Source organism: Rhinopithecus bieti, unplaced genomic scaffold, assembly GCF_001698545.2.
Source record: "Rhinopithecus bieti isolate Rb0 unplaced genomic scaffold, ASM169854v2 scaffold_16559, whole genome shotgun sequence".
NCBI lineage: Eukaryota > Metazoa > Chordata > Mammalia > Primates > Cercopithecidae > Rhinopithecus > Rhinopithecus bieti.
Window position 1 is genome coordinate 172,447 of NW_016808724.1, and position 20,613 is coordinate 193,059.

Genomic DNA, 20,613 nt, shown 5'->3' on the forward strand with positions numbered 1-20,613 from the left:
AAAAAAAAAAAAAAAAAAAAAAAGACTTGAGTTGTGAAACTTCGTCTGCAGTGGACATAAATTTCACAGGTACATAATTAATTGCCAGAATCCACTTCTTCCCTATTTTGAAAACTAGAATGACATTTTTCTATCCCTAGTCTTCTGGTATCTTTTCCATATTCCGTAACTCCTAAAAAATACCCTTCAGGAGGGGCTGTGTCTTTCCCACCTAGCGACTGTGGGACATTAGGAAACGCCCTTGAGGCTCAGCCATGTGGTCCATGAAACGGGGTAGCTGTCCTACGCACCCTATCTGGTGCTCTGAGATTCCATGGAGTAATGAATTTGTCTACATTGTCTATACCTTGTCTACACCTCGCCCTCCCTGCCTGGTGTGCATTAGATGCTCAGTAAATATCATCTATTACCATTGCTAACATTTTTACCCGCCACTTTTTTTTCTTTTTTTTTTGAGATGGAGTCTCGCTCTGTCACCCAGGCTAAAGTGCAATGGCATGATGTAGGTTCACTGCAAGCTCCACCTCCCGGGTTCAATTGATTCTCCTCCCTCAGAGCCTCTTGAGTAGCTGGGATGACAGGCATGCGCCACCATGCCTGGCTAATTTTTGTATTTATAGTAGAGACGGGGTTTCACCATGTTGGCCAGGCTGGTCTTGAACTCCCGATCTCGTGATCCGCCCACCTCAGCCTCCCAAAGTGCTGGGATTACAGGCGTGAGCCACTGTGCCCTGCCCTACCACTTTTATCATAGACAAACATTCTTGATCATCACTAATCTCTATTTTCATCTTTTGCCATCATTACTGTCTTCAATATATGAAAATAGAACTTTCATAATATTCCTAACTTTAATGAAATAACTAAATTCCCCCCACCCCCTGGAATACTGTGGTATTATAGAAAGGCTGAGTACGTAGCATGAAAGTGATTCTACGTATTTTCAGGTTGTGTCAGCCTATATATTAATTCCGTGTGTCTCATGCGGATGTTATTATTCTGGGAGCCTCAGAATGGGATGTTGATTGATGAACTGCAGTCACAACTTCATTCAAACACAGCTGGAAGATTCTAATGCATGCAAGGCCTATACACAAGCTTTTCAGTTCAAAAAGCACTGGATAAAAAAATCAAAGAGCAAATGACAGGCTGTGTTCACAGATTACAGCAGCTCTCACACACACGACATGAAACACTCAGATGTTAGAGCCATCTTCCAGGAAAAATGAGCTCGACTTCCTGTTTATGAAGCATAAAATTCAAATGTCTGAAAAACATATTTTGGATAAGTGATTTAACCATTTTCTACTAGTCACTTGTTGGAGAGATTGAAGTTTTCTCCAGTGTATTCCTCTGAGTTGGAAAGTCTATAACACAACTTGCATCCTCCTCAGGGGAGTTACAGCCCATGAGAGAGGACCCTGCTCTTTGGGAAGCAACATTCAGTACAGCCTCAGAACATCCGATCGAATGATTACAATGCAAGAAGGAGAGACCCTTGCCACACCTGCAGCGCAGGCAATGAAGACACCAAACAGGACTGCACAGACGAGGAAGCGCCTCTGAAACGGCACCAATAGGTCTAAACCTGGACGATTATGGGATTTTAATCAAGGTCACTGTGGGAGGGCCAAGTTAACAAGATTACCACCGAGCCAGGGAGCTGAGTTATGTGATAGATTTGGGAAACAGCAGTGGCTCTACTGGGTTGGAGTGGAGGACATTTTGGCGAGAGGGAATGCAGTCCGAAGCACAAATTGGGTCCTGAGAGTGTGAAACCTTAACCCACAGGCTTTGGCATTGATGCTCAACACAGAAGATCACATTTTTAAATATATTCTGGATATACTGTGGATAGCTTAAACATGCTTTAGTAGGATAGTGACATGCATAGAGTTGTAGTTTAGGAAATTTTCTATAGGATGAATTGGAATCAGAAAAAACTCAAAGTGCTGAGATGACCTGGGACACCAGCATAGAGTGGAAGAAAATCGCTGAAGTGAGGTGGCCAGAAAGAGGCTTCACTTACGTGGACTTATCTAAACACTGTTGTGATGAGTGACTTCTTGCTCAGAGCTCCTAAAACCCCACGGCTTCCCAAGCGATAGCGGTAATAAAGGTTGAAAGGACAGTCCTTGGTCATTCCCAGCCAGCCCTTCAACCACACCTGAGTTTACATTGATGTAAAGACTCCAGGTGGACCCTGGAGAGCCTCAGGATAGGGCGGTCCCCAGGGAACTAGCCTTGTGATTAGAGGATTGGAACTTCCAGCCCCTCCCCACCCCAGACCTCCCGGAAGGGGAAAAGGGACTGAAGGTTAGCCGGATCAGGGAGGGTCGGTGATTTAATCCACTGTGATTATCTAATGAAGTCTCCATAAAATAAAAAACCCTAAGGATTTCATTCTTTTTGCAGCTGAACTGTATTCCACTGTGTCTACCTACCCCATTTCTCATGTTCTTTCTCCATTCTTCTGTTGATGGACCCTCAGTGTGATTCCATCTCCCGGCTATTACGAATGGTGCCGCTCTGATACCGTTTCTTTAGGCTGTACACCTAGTAGTGGGATTGCTGGGTCGTATGGTGGCTTTCAGTTTTTTGAGGAACCTCCGTGTTGTTTTCCATGGTGGCTAGACTCATTTATATTCTCACCAACACTGTAAGAATTCCCTTCTCCACATCCTTGCTAGAACCATTCTTTTTGGTCTTTCTGGTTACTGCCATTCTAATTGGAGTGAGACAGTATCTCACTGTGGTTTTGATTTGCACTTCCCTGGGGATCAGTGATTCGATGCTGGATGCTAAACACGTGTTCCCATACCTCACCTTATATATTATATACACGTATCGTGTAACACAGGACCCACAGATATGTACAATTACTATGAGTCAACCAAAAATAACCATTTATAAAAGGAAAACAAAACCTACACACACACACACACACACACACACACGTATCAGAGTGTAACACAGTCTCCCACAATTACGTACAATTACTATGAGTCAATTAAAAGTAACAATTTTAAAAAGGAAAAACAAAACCACCAAGGGTTTTGGAGTGCTTGTAGAGGGCTGAAAACAGGAAGGCGATGCCCAGAGAGGGCATGGAGGGTCCACTTGGCCCTGGCCTCTACCTCGCCCCATGCACCCCTTCCACCCGGCCGTGCCTGAGCAGCAGCATTTATACAGTGCGGGTAAACATAAGTAAAGTGTTTTCCTGAGTTCTGTGAGCCATTTGAGCAAATCACTGAACCAGAGTTGGGGACATGGTGAACCCCTGATCTCCAGCCAGGAGGCCAGAAGCCAGACTTGGGATTGGCCCGGGTCTTGTGGGGCTGCATCCTTAACCTGCGGGGTCTGAGGCTAAGCGCAGGTGGTCAGGGTCAGGACTGCAATGAATTAGAAGATGCCTAGTTGGTGTCCTGGTAGTGGGAGAAACTGTGCATGGGAAAATACCCACACATTTGGTGGCCAGAAATATTGGTGTAAGTGTAGCAAAGAAAAAAAAAACGGAATTTTTCTTGCATTTGGTGTCGAGAAGGAAACACTTCTTTCACTTCTATTTGGCATCAGAGTGGAGTGTCGTGTGAGTGCAGAGAGAGCACTGGCAGCCAGCTGAGGCTTCCATTTTAACTGTGAAAGTAGAGACATAAATCGTGGGTTTGGGGTTAAAAGAGAGAAAGAAGTTAATGATGGCTATAATTTCACACTAAGCAACTACAGAAATAATCATTTTTTTTTTTTAAAAACATGCCAGAATCAAATCCATTCATTAGCTATATTTTTTAATGACTAGAGGATATTGAATATAAACATCTAAAATTGAATATTTTCATGTTTGAGGCCATCTAAAGTGAAGCTGTTTAATTTTTAGACCATACTATTTAATCAATGACTTAGTTATTACATATAGAATATCCATATCTTAAATGTTCAGTAGTGCTGACACTTACATTATTCTTTGGGCCACCCAAGATCAAGGTCTTTGAAAATGAATCGGAAGGAGAATGCTGTGCATGAGGCTGCACCCTATGGCTGGAGATCTTTTATTTGGTGGAGGGGCAGGAGTTAGATTTATTTTTGCTAACGAGATAAGAATATTCTTGAGGGCATCTAATCCTCCACTTCCCCTGTCCAGAATGGGACTAAAGACCCCACTCTCCAAACGTGATTTCAGATATTTCAGTCTTTGTTTCAGGACAGACGAATGTCAGTGATAGCTCTGTTTTGAAAATGTAATATTTTATCAGAGCAAAAGGCTCCTGGAGCTGCACTTGTGTGTTGTGAACTCTGAATTCCCGCCAATAAAGACGAGGTAGTAATCGAATTCTTCAAATGCATTAGCTGCATTTATGGAGACATTGATCACTTTCTCTGAAATCATTCCAGGACCCTCTGGTCTGTTCATAGGTCTCCGTCGCTTCTGTGCCTGGAGCCTCACCGAGTGAGGCAGCAGTGAGGCCTGCTGTGTCCCCGTGGAGCCTCTCTGGGGCAGGAGTGAGGACCCTGTGCCCCCCTGGAGCCTCCTTGAGTAAGACAGGAGGCCTGCTGTGCCCCCCTGGAGCCTCCTTGAGTGAGGCAGAAGGCCTGCTGTGCCCCCCTGGAGCCTTGCCGAGTGAGGCAGGAGTGAGGCCCGCTGTGCCCCCCTGGAGCCTCCTTGAGTGAGGCAGGAGGCCTGCTGTGCCCCCCTGGAGCCTCCTTGAGTGAGGCAGGAGTGAGGCCTGCTGTGCTCCCCCGGAGCCTCCTTGAATGAGGCAGGAGTGAGGCCTGGTGTGCTCCCCTGGAGGCGGCCACGCAGTAAAGTCCTTCTGAGCCTCGTGTTTATGTGTCCGCATTTTCTCCTCTCCTCCCCTTTCTGGGTTTCGGATCCCCGGTGCATTCACACCTGCGCTATGTACTATGCCTACCCTGGTGGGTCCCCCGAAACCACTGTTACCACATTAACCTTTACAGTAAGAGAACACAAAGAGCTGAAGTCAGAGAAAGACAAGGTTTGCTTCAAGGATCAGAGGCTCCGTGTCCCGATCAGGATAAAGGCAGTGACTATGCTGCTTGCTTCAAGGGCTTCTATGAAAATGCGGTGAGAGGCTGTCCAACCTGTGCACCGCGCAGCCTAAATGGACGCTGGTCTCCCCAGGCTTCAGCCTAAATGGACGCCGGTCTGCCCCCTCCACTTCAGACACTAAATGGACGCCGTCTCCCCCCTCAGATGCTAAATGGACGCCTGTCTGCCCCCACTCAGACGCTAAATGAAGCTGGTCTCCCCTCCTCAAGAAGCTAAATGGACGCCGGTCTCCTTCCCCTGACTCAGACTGAACCACGGTCTCCCCCCTCAGACACTAAATGGACTCCGGTCTCCCCCCGCCAACACCCCCACCCCAGACGCTAAATGAACGCCGGTCTCGCGGCCCCGCCCTTTCTCCTGCTGAGCCCGCCAGGGGGAGTGTGGGCGGGACCCCTGAGGGCTGCACAGAGGAGTGAGGGCGACCCCCAAGCCAGGCTCGGAGTCCCACAGCCACAGCCCCCTGAGCTGGGCCTCCTCACGAAGCAAATCTGTTTCCTAGAACAGAAGCGCATTCTTTGCAAGTCTGAGAAGTGTTCACAGGAACAGGTTTCAGGGAGAGAAGGGATGATGCTCACGCTTTGAAACCAGTGTCTGAGGAGAGACAGACAGGGAGGCCAGTGTCTGAGGAGAGACAGAAAGCGAGGCCGGCAGGGTGCTCACCAGCGCATTCCACCGCCAGGCTCTCCTCTTAGGCAGCCAACCTGTCTGATTCCTTTTTTTACTACCTGGTTTTGGATTCCTTGTTTTACTTATTAAGCGACCTGATAGACACTTTGGATTAAAATGTCAACATGGAAACAGAGTGGAGACAGAGGGGTTCTGGTTCCGACCTGGGGTGGCTCATTCAGCCTGGCCAGAACTCCGTGTCCTCACTTAGGAAACAGGAGCAGGAAAATCGGAATCTCCCGCCTGATGGACTGTTCTGAGGATCAGACACGTTTACAGAAAAGTTTAATTCGCCTTGGAAACTGTAGCATGGCTGCACTGCAGAGGTCTGAACCTCCCTCAAGTGACCAGGCACATCTGAAATGCGAACACGGACACCTGTGCTGACCACAGGAGGCGGGTTTCCATGGCTGTGGTGACAGGAACCTACAATCCCCTGCCAAGCCTGGCTGGTCGCCACTCTGTATAGATGCTGGAATCATCTGGTGGCCACTCTGTATTGACACTGGTATCCAGGCATCGTCCGGGGACAGGATGGTTTTGCACTGAAAATACTTTGAAAAGTCTCTTTAGCAGCTCAAGCAGGTATTATGCAGGATCCTCTATGTTTTTGTCATCTAAAAACATCTCCAAGTCTGTCAAATAGTTTTGCATTTTCCACCTGCTTCCCACTGGCAGGGGTAGTCAGTTTTGTCACCCATCACCCTCCCCCAATTTATATGTTAAAAAAAGTTCTCTTCGTCATGAAATTACCCCTTAAGGAGTTTCTACCCTGTCTGTGGAATTGTAAATTAGTTCAGCCACTATGGAAAGCAGCTTGAAGATTTCTCAAAGAACTTAAAACAGAACTACCATTTGACCCAGCAATCCCCTGACTAGGTATATACCCAAAGGAAAATAAATCATTCTACCAAAAAGACACCAGCACATGTATGTTCATGGCAGCATGATTCACAATAGCAAAAACATGGAAGCAACCCAGTGTCCATCAATAGCGGATGAGATGAAGAGACAGGGCTATCTATACACCATGAAATTCTACGCAGCCATAAGAGAGAATGGAATCACATCCTCTGCAGCAACATGGACGCAGGTGGAGGCCTTAGTAGCAAGTCAATCACTGCAGGAACAAAAAGCCAGACACCACGTGTTCTCACTTACAAGTGGAGGCTAAACTTAGGGCACACGTGCACATGAAGGTGGGAATAGCAGACACTGGGGCTACTAGAAGGGGAGGGAAAAAGAGGCTGGGCAAGAAACACCTTCCATTGGGTTCTGTGCTCAGTGTCTGGGTGATGGAATAATTTACACCCCAAACTTCAGTGTCATGAAATAAACCCATGTAACAAACTTGCCCATGTACCCCTGAATCTAAAATAAAAGTTGGAAGAATAAAAATTAGCCCTTAAATCAGAAAGAGACGCACTAGAGAAAGTCATAAGAAGATAATTAAAAGTGAAAGTTTTGTATTCTAAAACCAGCTTAGGGCTGCCTGGAGTCAAGTTCACAGATTAAAGATAGAGACAGCCCACGGGTTGGCAGAGTTGACTTGCCTGTTTGTACGCATGTGTGTGTGCATATGTGTAACTGTACGTGTGTGTGCACATGTGTGTACACGTGTGTATGCATGTGCACCACAGCCAAAGGCTGGACAAGTGTAATACAGGATCAAGAATCAATCAAAATGCTTGATTCTTCTTCTTCTTCTCCTCGTCCTCCTCCTCCTTCTTCGTTTTTCAGACGGAGTCTTTATTGCCCAGGCTGGAATGCAGGAGCAGGATCTCAGCTCACTGCAACCTCCACCTCCCAGGTTCAAGTGATTCCCCTGCCTCAGCCTCCCAAGTAGCTGGGATTACACATGCCTGCCACCACGCCCAGCTAATTTTTGTACTTTTAGTAGACATGGGGTTTAGCCATGCTGGGCAGGCTGGTCTCCAACTCCTGATCTCAGGTGATCTGCCTGCCTTGACCTCCCAAAGTTTTGGGATTAAAGGCATGCACCACTGCGCCCAGCCAGACACCTGATTATTTAATAGGAGGTTCCATGCCTGTAAGGCAAGACACGCTGAGGGCAGAGGCCACCTGGACATGCGTGGATGGTGGTATCCTCAGAGACACCTGGCCTACAGCTCTGCTCAGTCCCTCCCTGCCACCTTCTGCTCTGGTGTGGACCCTGCGCTGGGAACCCCAGCCTGGTCAGTCCCTTGTGTCCCCATGCCTCTTGCCTCCTACACTTGACTGGCTCTGTGGGTCATGACCTGACTCACACCCTGGACCTTTCATTTCTGGCTTGCCCTTGACAGGCCCTCACTACCTCTCCCTGGCTACAGTCTTCAGCCTTGTTGGCCTCACTTCACCCATCATGCTGACAGCTCTGAAACGCACTCTCCAATCACATGCTTGGGGCACCGTGCCAACCCCACAAGAGTCCACAGAACACTCCTGCCATGCCAGTTTCCGGCTTTAGCACTTTCTCAGGTTCCATCTTTATGAATATAAGTCAGTTTCTCTCAACAGACAACTCTCCCCAACTCTGAATATTCCACTTTCTCAACAGCCTGTAACTCTGACTTTACAGACCTTAAAAGAATGCCTTTCCCCAGCACTAACAGCAGAGGAAAAAGCGGAATTCCTGGACGTGTCACCAAGTGTCCATGCAGTGGCCTGAGATGTACTTTTTGACTATTTGCTTTAAATGACAGCACCCTATTGATGGTGTCTTCAGGGAACAGCTTACAATGACTTTGGGGCTCTTTTTGAAAAAAAGTGATAAACAAGAATTCACCATTTAATAAGTATACCATTGACATTGCACATCTGCACATGCCTCTTCTCAGGCTGTGCCTCACCAAGGCCCACCTGGCAGGCATGTGTGCACTCATGGAGCTTTGTGAGAGCCGCACTATCTATCCCCATCATCCTGTCATTGCACCTGCAGAGGAGGTACATATTGGGAGACTGGGTGGTGACCTTTGAGTTCAAGACCACTTATCAAAGGTAAGAGTGACTCCAATCATTGATTACTGAGATTTTCATTCCCTTTCATATTATTTCTCCATCCAGAGAAGGGCCTTCAAACATTTCATGTTTCTGAACTTTAAGGCAATATTTTTTTGTGACAAAAACATTTTTTCATTTCCATTATAACTCTATACTTGCCAGATTTAGTGGAAAGTAATCTAAAGCTTTTTGAGAATCTAAGTAAAATATGCATAGTGACTTTTGCTTGCCCTTAAATTGGACTTACTTTGAAAGTCTTTTTTATGTTTCTTGAGCATTTAAACTATATTTTCCTTTCTTCAATAGATGGTTCATTTATATTACAATAGTAATTCAGTTCCTTCCTCTGTTCTCATAAATATCTATCTATTTATTCATTCTGCTTCCCATCCTTCTATCTTTTGCTTCTTCCTTTATTTACTTTAAAAATACTATAAATAAATAGCTAATAATAAAGGTGTTGAAACATACAAAGGCACTACAGAGAGGAAGGAGACAAGCCATGACTTGGAAGGAGCCACCATCCAGTAAAAAGCACAGAGGGGCAAATAGAACACAAGGCTGTGAGTTCCAGAAGAGGGATTTTCCAGGGGGACACTGGGAGCACCAAGGAGGAAATAGCATTGTGGTCAGGAAGAGGAAGCCCTCTTCACGGAGGAGGGGACACTTGAGCTGGGTATTGAAGGATTTTCCCCACACCGTGGTCAGGAAGGGCAAGTCTATTTCACAGAGGAGGGGACACTTGAGCTGGGTATTAAAGGGTTTTTCCCAGCAGGAGGGAGGGAAGTCAGATACAGGGAATAGCATGTGAAAGGTACTGTAATCTCAGGAAATGGCAGGTGGCCCTGGGCACTGGAAACATAGGGCATCTGCTGGGGAGGACTGTGAAGAGGGAGGGTATATTAGAGCCAGAATGGCCATCACAGCTGGCAATTGCCTTGTGACTGTAGAGGTCTTGCTAGGTGCCCAAGAACAGCAAGAAAGACTCAATAATTACATGCACTGACTCTGACCTTCACAAAAAGCCTGTGATCTTCACAGTGGGTTCCGTTGCTAGCACCATTTCTCAGATGAGGACACTGAGGCAGAGAGGGGTGAAGGAACTTATCTGAGGGCTCACGCTGGAAAGGCTGGGGCTTACCGAGGATACACAAGGCCAACCTAAGAAACCACACCTTTATACTGCAGGTCAAGTAGCAGCAGTGGGATATTTCAGCATTGAATTTGTGAGATCTGATGCATGCATTTAGCAATGTAACAAATCATGTGGAAGTGGGTGAGACTCCCAGAACCTTCTGGAACCTCCACATCTATAAGAGAGATGGAGGAGAAAGAGCCTGGGAGACAGGGAGGCTGAGGGAGAGAATGGAGCCTCAGAAGGCTAGGGAGGAGGAGGCCTGAAGGACAAGCAGGCCGCAGAGTCTAGGGCCCAGAGGCGAGGGACCTCCCCTTCAGCACAAAAGTCCCAGTGCTGGGGGCTCTGCAGAGGGCAGTGGGAGCCATAGCACTGAGGTTAAAAAGGGAGCACAGGTGAGGAAAAGGGAGATGTAGCAAGCCCAGCCCATGCTTGAGAGGCCAGGAGGCAGGAATGGAGAAAGGGCAGTGACTCCAGGGAAGGTGAGGGCCCATGGCAGGACATCCCTAGCAGGAGGTCACCTGCCCATAGCATCTGTGTCTTCCAGAGCCCTTGCTGTTGCCTTTAAGTTTTTGGAGCGTGCGTCTGAACATGGAGGATACTGGCATGGCAGCACCTACCCCTGGACACTCTGTGTCCCATTTGCACAGGCCTGGATGGGTGTGCTGCACCACTAGGGCCCCCATGACGGCTCACGGGGGCAGAGCTGATTAGGGAAAATTCACCCTTAGTGAGAGAGACTTCATGCGTAGCTTTCCATAAATTCAAGTTCTGGAAAGTTCACGAAAATAATTTTAGAAGCCCTTAAATGAAGTAGACACGCAGCTTAGTGAGCCTGTGAAATGTGTATTCTTGGCATTGTTTGAAGTTTAGCAGATGGTTCAGAGCAGGAGGGAAATGAGTGGATAAACCGGGCCAGGAGCAGCACGAGGCCCTCAAGTCTACCACCTGCAGGTTTCGCATTTTGGTTACCTCATCTAATCTGCCCAAGGCTCCACCAGCACGGTTTATGACTCCATCTTCCTGCCAGTGTTGCTAGGCTAGGGAGGCGGAGGCAAGCAGGCTGGAGTTACATCGTCAGCGCAAGTGGGGCCAAGGGCCAGCCAGGACTGCCTGGCTCAGGGGTTAAGTCCTTCGTGCTTTTATGCTGTTTTATGTGGAAAACCCATATGTATCAACATTATAATTCCCTGCCTTCAAAACCATATAACATTTTTGGTGTTTTGATTATTCCTAACTCTGTTTTCTTTGACTTATAATGGTATATAATGTACCTATTCATTGCACATTGTTAAAAGACATAATATATATAATATAAACATAAGCACTTATTTTCAGACCAAATTACTGCAATGAGTAATTTCTCTGTAGTTAAGCAGAACAATTAACATACGATGATTTTAATTAGGAGATGTTGGGTTTCTAGAACCAGAGACCATGACTGAAGACCTGTAGGGAATGTTTGGCATATGCAGGTAGCTTTCCATGGTGACACTTCGGTCACCTTTTATGCACTGAAACTCAATAAATAAAGCCAGAGCAATATTAGTTTAGCTGATGAATCAAACTAATGTACAACACTATGCAATTATAACAAACTAACGATTATAATCTCAAACAGAGATGTAAAGATATTTACATGTTCACCAGGAACTCAGCCTTCCTTCCTGGATAAGACAACTCAAGACAAGGAAGTTTTTTTAAAAAATGGCTCCAGAGTGAGGCAAGGAGGTTCCCACAGGGAAAGGCAGCCATAATCTGGGAAAATCCCTGAACAAGAAAACTAGGTTCCAAATCAGCATCTCTGGATCCCTTGACCTGGATATGGGGTTTGACGCAGGCCCATGGGGTGTCCCTGATGCCGTGTGTGAAACACACTTGGGTGCTGTTGCCTCTTCACATTTACAAGCTCTCCCAAGAGTTTTAAGCCATAATTTCACTGTATTTCATTCTGAGAAGGGAGCTAACTTGATGCTTTTGCTTTAACCCGACCTGTGCAGAAATGCAGTAGCCTGCGGACAGACTCCTGCAGGAAGCCTTCCTCCAGTGACCCCATGACACTGTGGGACATGACAGTAAGTTATTACTACAGAAATATGTGAACTGAGGGGACAGAATCAAAAGAAGGCACTCAGCGAGTATTTCAAAGGGGTCAGAGCGGCGTCTGCTTTGCTGTGAGCTCCTCACCGTGAGGTTGCCTGGGCCACAGGGCCACACGCCCAAAGCCATGCCTGCGAATGTTACCTTCTGTGTCACTATTACTGTATCCTCGTTGCCAGTGCCTCCCAATGCAAAGATTCTGCTCTGAAGCCAGTGAGATTCCAGCCACTCCCAGATGATCTGAGCCCTGATCGAAGCTTGAGGTCTCCTCAGCAGATCGAGGGCATGTTCTGAAACCGCCCCTTCCCCTTGGGCACTCAGTGTCAGAGTCGGACATTCCTGGAGAAGACACCGTTTGGCTTGTGGACCTGATACCGTTGCTTACTTAGCTGAGGGTCTACACATCTGCAGCAGTATTAGTCGGGGTTCTCTGGAGGAATGGAACCAACAGGACTCACAGACACATAAGAGGGGGTTTATTTTCCAAACTGGATCATGTGATTATGGAGGCTGAGAAGCCCCACAGCTGGAGACCCAGGGGGTCGGGTGTGATTCAGTCTAAGCCCAAAGGCCCCGGCACTGAGGGGCTGCCGGTAAAAGTCTCAGAGCCCAAAGACCCTGGGGCTCTAGTGAGTGCAGGAGAAGATGAAGGTCCCAGCTCAAGAAGAGAGGAGGTCCTCCCTTCCTCTATCTTTTTATTCTACTGTAGCCCTCGTGGACTGGGGGACACCCACCTGCACTGGGGAGGAGCCTGCTTTACTCATTCCCCGATTCAAACGCTGGTCCCTTCCAGAAACACCATCACAGACACATGTGGATAATGTCTTCCCAGCTCTGCGGCTATCCCAGTCTAGGTGATGCAAAAGATTCACTATCACACGGTGACAGGCTGGGAAGTGGGGAGGGTTCTGAGCATGTTCGTCATGCCCAGCTCTCATCTTGAACCTGTGTCTGAAGAATTTCTGAAATCAGTCTTTACTGAGCCCATTTCTTCACGCTGATCCTCAGCTGATCTAGACAATTCTATGCTCAGGACCAGGACTGCCAAGGGAAGCCAGGCACCTGCTACAGTGAGGAAGGGACTGGGCAGTGGTCCGTTCTGGAACTGAAGCAATGCTGCTGTCTTTTCACAGGTGGATGCATCTTTCAGGGAATTAACTGACGCTTCCCCAACAGACATCGATTAAATGTCCACTGTCTCCAATACGACAGACCCCTGTGGCCGGGCAGGTGGGCAGACAGGCATCATGGACTACCGCTGCCCGGCTTTCCTTTCTGTGCCCTGCACACCTTAATGTTAAAACGACAGTCAAGTCTTCTCACTAATGCAGTGAACGTGACAGACAAAGGGTTTCTCAGGGGTAGAGCTGCTACAAGTTCCCCAAATCTGGCTTTCCCGGGTTCTGCTCTCACCAGAAAACCCTTTACACTGTCCTGTGAAAGCCTGAAACGAGCACTTGCTAGAAGGCCTCAAACATCCGAGATGCGTTTTCAAAGAAGTTATGCATGAATCCATGTTGCCTGCTCCAGAAAACATGCTTAGAAACTCCAGTTGCTGAACAGTCAACACTGTGTGTGTCTTGCCTGACAATGCTGGAGTCCCAGTAGAGAGCAGCACCCAGAGCAGCACCGGTATCATCCAAAGCCCAGAGAAGGCCCCTCTGCAGGGCCACGAGTCCCAGTGGAGAGCAGCACCCACAGCAGCACCCGCATCATCCAAAGCCCAGAGAAGCTCCCTCTGCAGGGCCACGAGGGCTTCAGGACTCGACACTGTGCCCCAGATGCTTGTGGAGATTATGCCAGGCCCCAGGTGAACTAAGAGGTTGCGGGGAACTTGGAGCTGGGGCCTGGAACTGACTTCTCCCCTGATGAGAATGCAGACGCATCCCTGAGGGAAGGGGAAACCTTCAGACACTCTGGAGAGTGAGGAAACAGACCCAGGTCATCAGGAGGAAGGGAAACTGAAATGGCATCGAGAAAGTGGAAAATGAGTTGGACAATCAGGCAGATGGAAAGAGCATGAGGATTCCTGTGTTCTTCAACTCCAGGAATAAAATGTTAGCTGCAGATGCTGGAAAGAAAGAGTGAGCCAGAGACTGGGCTTGCCTTGATCTCAGTGAAGACCAGCTATTCTCAGGGGATAATTCTATCCCCTGGGGGGCATCTGGCAACATCTGGAGGCATGTTTGGTTGTCCTGACTGGCATCCAGTCCAGTGATTCTGTTAAGCACGCTGATGCTGTGCAGGACAGCCCACCCCAACCCCCAACAGGAACTGTCGGAAGCCCTGAGGTGGACCCTGCGGCGCTCAGTAAGCACTCAATACGCGACTCCAGAGGACGAGGAGGTGGCACTCAGTGAGCACTCAATACACGACTCCGGAGGACGAGGAGGTGTGCTCAGCAAGTACTCAGTACATGACTCTGGAGGACGAGGAGGTGCGCTCAGTAAGCACTCAATACACGACTCCAGAGGATGAGGAGGTGCGCTCAGCAAGTACTCAGTACATGACTCCGGAGGATGAGGAGGTGCGCTCAGTAAGCACTCAATACACAACTCCAGAGGATGAGGAGGTGAGCTCAGTAAGTACTCAGTACATGACTCCGGAGGACGAGGAGGTGCGCTCAGTAAGCACTCAATACACGACTCCAGAGGACGAGGAGGTGCGCTCAGTAAGTACTGAGTACACGACTCCGGAGGATGAGGAGGTGCGCTCAGTAAGTACTCAGTACATGACTCCAGAGGATGAGGAGGTGGCGCTCAGTAAGTACTCAGTACATGACTCCAGAGGACGAGGAGGTGCACTCAGTAAGCACTCAATACACGACTCCAGAGGATGAGGAGGTGCGCTCAGTAAGCACTCAATATGCGACTCCGGAGGATGAGGAGGTTCTGAAAATCTCAAATGCCTTCCTGAGGCCTCGGATTTACATTTAGAGCAAAACTGATCTGTCTGCATTAGGGGGGAATAGTTGTAAAAAAAAGAGTCACATTTAACAAGATGCATGCCCTATTCCAACACACATACATTCACTTTGGCAAAGTCAAATCGCAGATGCCCAGGGGTTCCAAGCTGCAATTATCCAGAAGAAAGAACACAGCCCACGAGCATCACTGCCATGCAATCACCCGGCACAGGCCCGGTGCCTTTGCTGAGACACAGAAGTGCTGACCCAGGCCTTGCCCAGTCCCCAGAGATGCATGGAGGCCCAGCCGTTCATTAGCAGGCCTGTGCGACTCCCCATGGGTTTCCATAACGTGTAGGGTCATAATTAAAATTCAAAGTTAATATGAAAATAAGCAGAGTCTATTTTAGGCCTTTCAGACAAGGTCTATTTGCTTTCACTCAGCTGCATTCTCACACTTGGCAATGAGGCACAGCAGGACAATGGCACTTAGAAGGACCACATAGTGTCCGAGTCAGCGGACTGGGTTCGCCTCCCATTAGTAAGTCAGGCCGACGCGGGCTGCAAGTTTTCCCCGAGAGCCTCGAGTTGATGGGAAGAAAGGGAAACCGTCCTCCTGGGAGTACGGGTAATGGGCAACCCTGTGCCTCGACCCAGAATCTGGACTCATGGAGGAATGACTCATACTCGTGTCCACTTCAAGGCTGCCCTGTCCATCATCTGGGTGTTCCAATGGCACCTGAGCCTGGAACCCAGGGGTCTTGCTTTCTAGGCCCTCCCCAGCCTCCGAAAAATTAGAGATATAGATGAGGCGATTCAAACAGCTCTTCATGCTCTCAGTCCTACGACCCGGGTTTTCTGAAAGATCCTACAGCATAGCAACAACGGGTTATTTTCTCACAGACACGCACGGCTCCTCCATGGCCCCTCATTGGTTGCCCAAGGTGGACGCACAGGCGTGCAGGAGGGGAGGACACACACTCGGGTCGTGGAGACGCAGCGACGCATTTGCTGCCTCCGCTTAATGAAATGATCGCTTTTCAAGATAAACTGGCTTGAGAAAGGGTGGTTTCTTCAATCTAGGAAAAATAAATTATTTGCACCAAAGTGAGCTCCTTAAATACTGGAGTAAAATCAAGAACAGAAAACACATCATCAGACCCTCTGCCCTCTAAGCCTTTTATGAACCTGTCTCCTCTTCCAGAGCAGCCTCCAGCCCAGCTCCCTCCTGGACTCTGGACGGGGTCAGCTCTGTGAGGCATCCATGGTGGACCACGTGTTGTAGTGCTCCAACTGATAAAAACACCAATCTTACTCTCATTACGCTAGGCCAAACCCGATATTACCATTTTCCATCATCCCTCACTTTGCTTGGCACTGAGTCACCCCTTCCTGACATTCCATTTGCAGCCACAGCGTGGTGTCTCCGAATGAGCCACATGTCTCTGCACAGATCCGATCTGGCCTCCAAATGGGGCATCCAGATGCACAGGTACTGCCAAGATGTTCTGCTGGGTACCCCAAAACCCCTACCTCAGGCCGTTTGCTTTCTTGCTCCAAATCCTTGAATGCCCCATTACCTGGTTTGGAAGCTCATAATGTCTAGCCTTGGATTCAACATCCTGGACAGTGTCCCCATGGACACTTCCGAGTGAATCTTTCCTGTTCCCATCTAGCCAACCAGGCATCTCATTATCCCCAGACATCTCTGCCTCCGAAGCTTCTTCCTACTCTTGGAATGTGTTCTTTCTTCTGACAGTCCAGCTCATTTTCGAGGTCCTGTTGTCTTCACCCAAGGCACCTGTTCCCAATGACCTCACATGGGGGGTGCAGCTGCTGCCCCTTCATCCCGCCAGCACAGACCCTGGGTCCTTCTGATTTCGGTGCTGCCACGCTGGCTATGTTTAACCTGGCTCCCTAGGCTGCTGCCTGCCTTGCCATTTTATGAGGATGGTGATGCTGCCTTGTAATTCTTTACGACTCTTGCACATAGCACAGTGTGTTTGCATTTGTCATGGGCTCACTCTGTGGATAAGAGACTTGAAAAATGGTTTTGTAACAGAGGGTTGAGCTGAAATCCACCTGCAGTTTTCTTAGGCACAGCCCCCCGGCAAATGCAAAGATCCTCGCTCACCACCATCACCCAACGAGAGATTCAGATCAGAGCCTGGCGGCTGAACGGAGGTGAGAGGTAGACGGGACTGCAGTTAGAGGGCAGAAGTCCAGTCCCCACGCGGGCAAGGGATGCGGCACACAGGGCCCAGATGCCTGCATACATACAGGAGCACACAGCTCAGACAGATCGCAATTTCCTAATTGCAGTGCAGGACACAGAGGTCCCAGAATACACAGGAAGGGTTTCTAGGTGGGCCTGGAACTAATCCTGATGTTCTGAGTTCATGGCCATCTGTTTCATTTTATGCATCCAAAAAACTTACTCCAGCAAAAGGAATAAAACGAAAAAATAGTATTATTTTAATAAATAGAGTTTTAAAAGGTCATACATAAGAGTTTGTAAAGAAACACACCACAGCGTTATGTAGGTGACAGACACGTTTCTGCGCCTTCTGGAGAAGCCCAGGTGAGAGGCTCCTGTCTGGTTTTCACCAACATGATTACTATGGCAGAGATCATTCCAGAGTCAATGGTTTACATGTGGAGAGCTCATGGAGTGCCTCAATTTAGTTACTGATTTTTGGAAGAGCTTCTCCTCTAAGCCCAATACTCCACCAGGGCCCTGTGATCTCCATCAATGGATGAAATGTTGGCCTGTTAAGTTTTTCCTGCCTGGAAGCATTTCTGGGCAGCATCCAACCAGACATGCTCCGTGGGTGCAGACAAGAGCCTGCGGTTGCTCCTGTTCATGTGTGAGGAAGAGCTGTCCGTGTCAGAGCTGGGTGCTCCGTGGCGCCTCTCTGTGGGACGCCTGCTAGCTGTTTTTCAGCAATCACCGTTGTCTTCCGATTCTCACAAAGTGACAGATCTAGGTCTGTGGCAGATCCGGGTCTGTGTTGGATCCTTGCAGGGAAGGCTCGTTCTGGGTCTCCGCCCGGGTTGTACCTCCAGGTCCCCCGGCTGTTCCACCGTCACCTAACAGGAGGTCTGGAAAACAGCTGTCCTTGAGGACGTTCTCACGGACACACAGTGCTTGCCTGTTCACTGCATCCATTCTGCACAATCTGAGGTCTGGAAACATTCCATCGTCGGCTTTTCCTATCCAAGCTGCTGAGCCTGGCAGGATACAAATCAAAGAACTGGGCAGATTGGTTCTGCTAAAAACCTGTGGTCTGCACAGAGTGGCCTCGTCCACACCTCTTCCAGCTCTGGGTGACCTTAGCGGGGTCCCTCATCGACTCCCGAGTTATCATTCCAAGCTTCGCCACGCTCTCTGACCTCTCCTCTCTGCAGAGCCTCTGGCTTCCCTGGGATGCTGCAGCTGCCCTCCCCACTGTCAGGGAGGGAGCCATGTCCCCTTCCCATCATCCTCCTCCTGTGTCCCGCTCCTCCCATTCGGCATTTCCCATAAAGAGGTCCATGTGCCTCCCGCCATGAAGAGGTCCTGCACTTCCACACCCTTAGTCTGTGCAACCAGAGCCCTCTAAACCCACAGCCTCTGCCTCTCACAGCCCCGACGCCGTGAGATGCTGACACCAGACCCAGCCTGCACGCACTGGCTGCATCCACCTCTGGCCGGTGGGTCTCTAGCAGCTCTGGGCCCACAGTGTTTGCTCATGCACTGGGGACCTCCACGCCTTGATCCCTAACCCACTCGTAACCTTAACTGTGGGGCTCCAGGCCCCCACATGAACCCACTCACAGGACATCTCAGCTTCCAGCACCACCAAATCCACAGGCTCTTAAACTGACATCATTGGCCTCCTTATGCCTTTTCCTGGTTCTGATTGTGGCACAGGTGAGGCCTTCCACCTGGTTCCTGAGAAAAACCTGGTTGCGCTTCCTACCTGAACCTTCCTCTCACCCTTCACCCCATCAGTGACCAACCACCTCAAGCCAAAATCCAGGACCCAACTTATCGCCTCTTGATCTTCCTCACTTCAAAGTCAATCAGGCACCTGATCTTTTTGTGTGGGGTAGAACATACATGACATTGACCGTTCTAGTCATGTCCGATGGTGTAGTTCAGTGGCGTCAGATACACTCACTGCTGTGCAATCACGACCACTGTCCATCTCTAGAACCTCCTCACTTCTGCAAACTACCCCTCAGCCCCCGTGCTCCAGACCGCCAATCCTAATGCTGTGACGTGCATCTCCAGGTGGCTCAAACCCAGCCTTCTCTGCAGTCCCGTGGCCACTGCCCAATTCAGGGGTTTCTACTCTCTGTGAACTTATTCCATTCTTTTAAATTCCAAATCTTGTCTTTATACTGATTTTTCATGTATACTCTTTTACAAAAATCCACTACTACTACAAGCCGTATGAAGAAAATCAGCAGACCTGCCTCTCAGTCTCTCCACCCGCTGCATGAAGACCTCATCCCACAGGCAAGCTCACCTCTTCCAGCCGTTTTCTTCAACACCATCTTCCTTACTGATAATGATCACCACAGCTCTGCTGTTTTGCTATATGATACTTGAGTTTTTCGGCCACACCAGCAATCCATGCTGGTATCTAGTTCCCCTCTTCTCTGGCTTACCAATATGATGTTCAATTTAATATTTAGTATTAAAATTATTTTTAGATAAATATTGTTCAATGTCAATCTGCATAATGAGCTATTATTATCTATCCTCATACAACATTTTGCCTTCCCTGGAGTTATTACTTTACTTTTTAATGTGCATAATTTGTATCATTAATACAGTTTAAAATTCTCTCAACATAGTCATATCATTTTTTTCCATCAATATGGTAAAACCCATTCAAACATCAATCCTTTTTTCTTTGGATCGCACCCTCTTGCCGCATTCTGTGCCTGTGTGGCCTGGGCTTTCCTCCCAACCCGAGTGTCCCCTCAGCCTCCAACCTGGCTGAATTCCCAGTTCCCGGATCCCCACATCTTCCTCTGTCCAGGTTTCTTCTCTCGTTTCTGGGCCAGCACATCCCCCGAATCTTCCTGAGAGAGGGAAGCGGAACCTCAGAGACTGCATGGCTGGCCTCACCCTCTCCTCTCACATCTGGCCGGTGGTGTGCCTGTGTCTGGAGCTCTGGAGCAGCCACCACTTCTCCAGGGTCCTGGAGGGAATTCTGCAGGTTCTCTCAGCTGTCCCTGCTGCCCTGGAGAAGATGGAAGCCATCTTGTTTCTTGATCTGTCTTTTCTCGCTGAAAGCTCACAGGCCCCTCCGGCTATGCCGGCGTATGGGAGTTTTCCAGTGTTGTCGGCCTACGTTGTGTTCATTGTTCTGGGGAGTTCATGCTCCTGTCATCTATAATCTCACCAACTTTGGGTCTGGTGATTTTTCTAGAATTTCCTTTTCCTGGACAACTTCCTCACTCTGCATTCTCTATGCTCTTTTGAGAACTTTGTCATCATATGTTGGAGGTTTTGCAAAGTCACTCTGAGCAGCTCATCTTTTTACTCTTATTTTCCATTATTTTGTCATTTTCCTGTTTTCTGGGAGATCGTTGCTTTCAATTTTATTTTCAAAATCCCATGTAGATTAAATCATATTTTTGCAATGAGAGATTTAATTCCTAGGAGCGCTTGCCTGGGAATTGCTTGTATCCTCAGATCTCATCTGGTGTTAGGACTGTGGGTGCTGCTGGCTATGTTCCCGT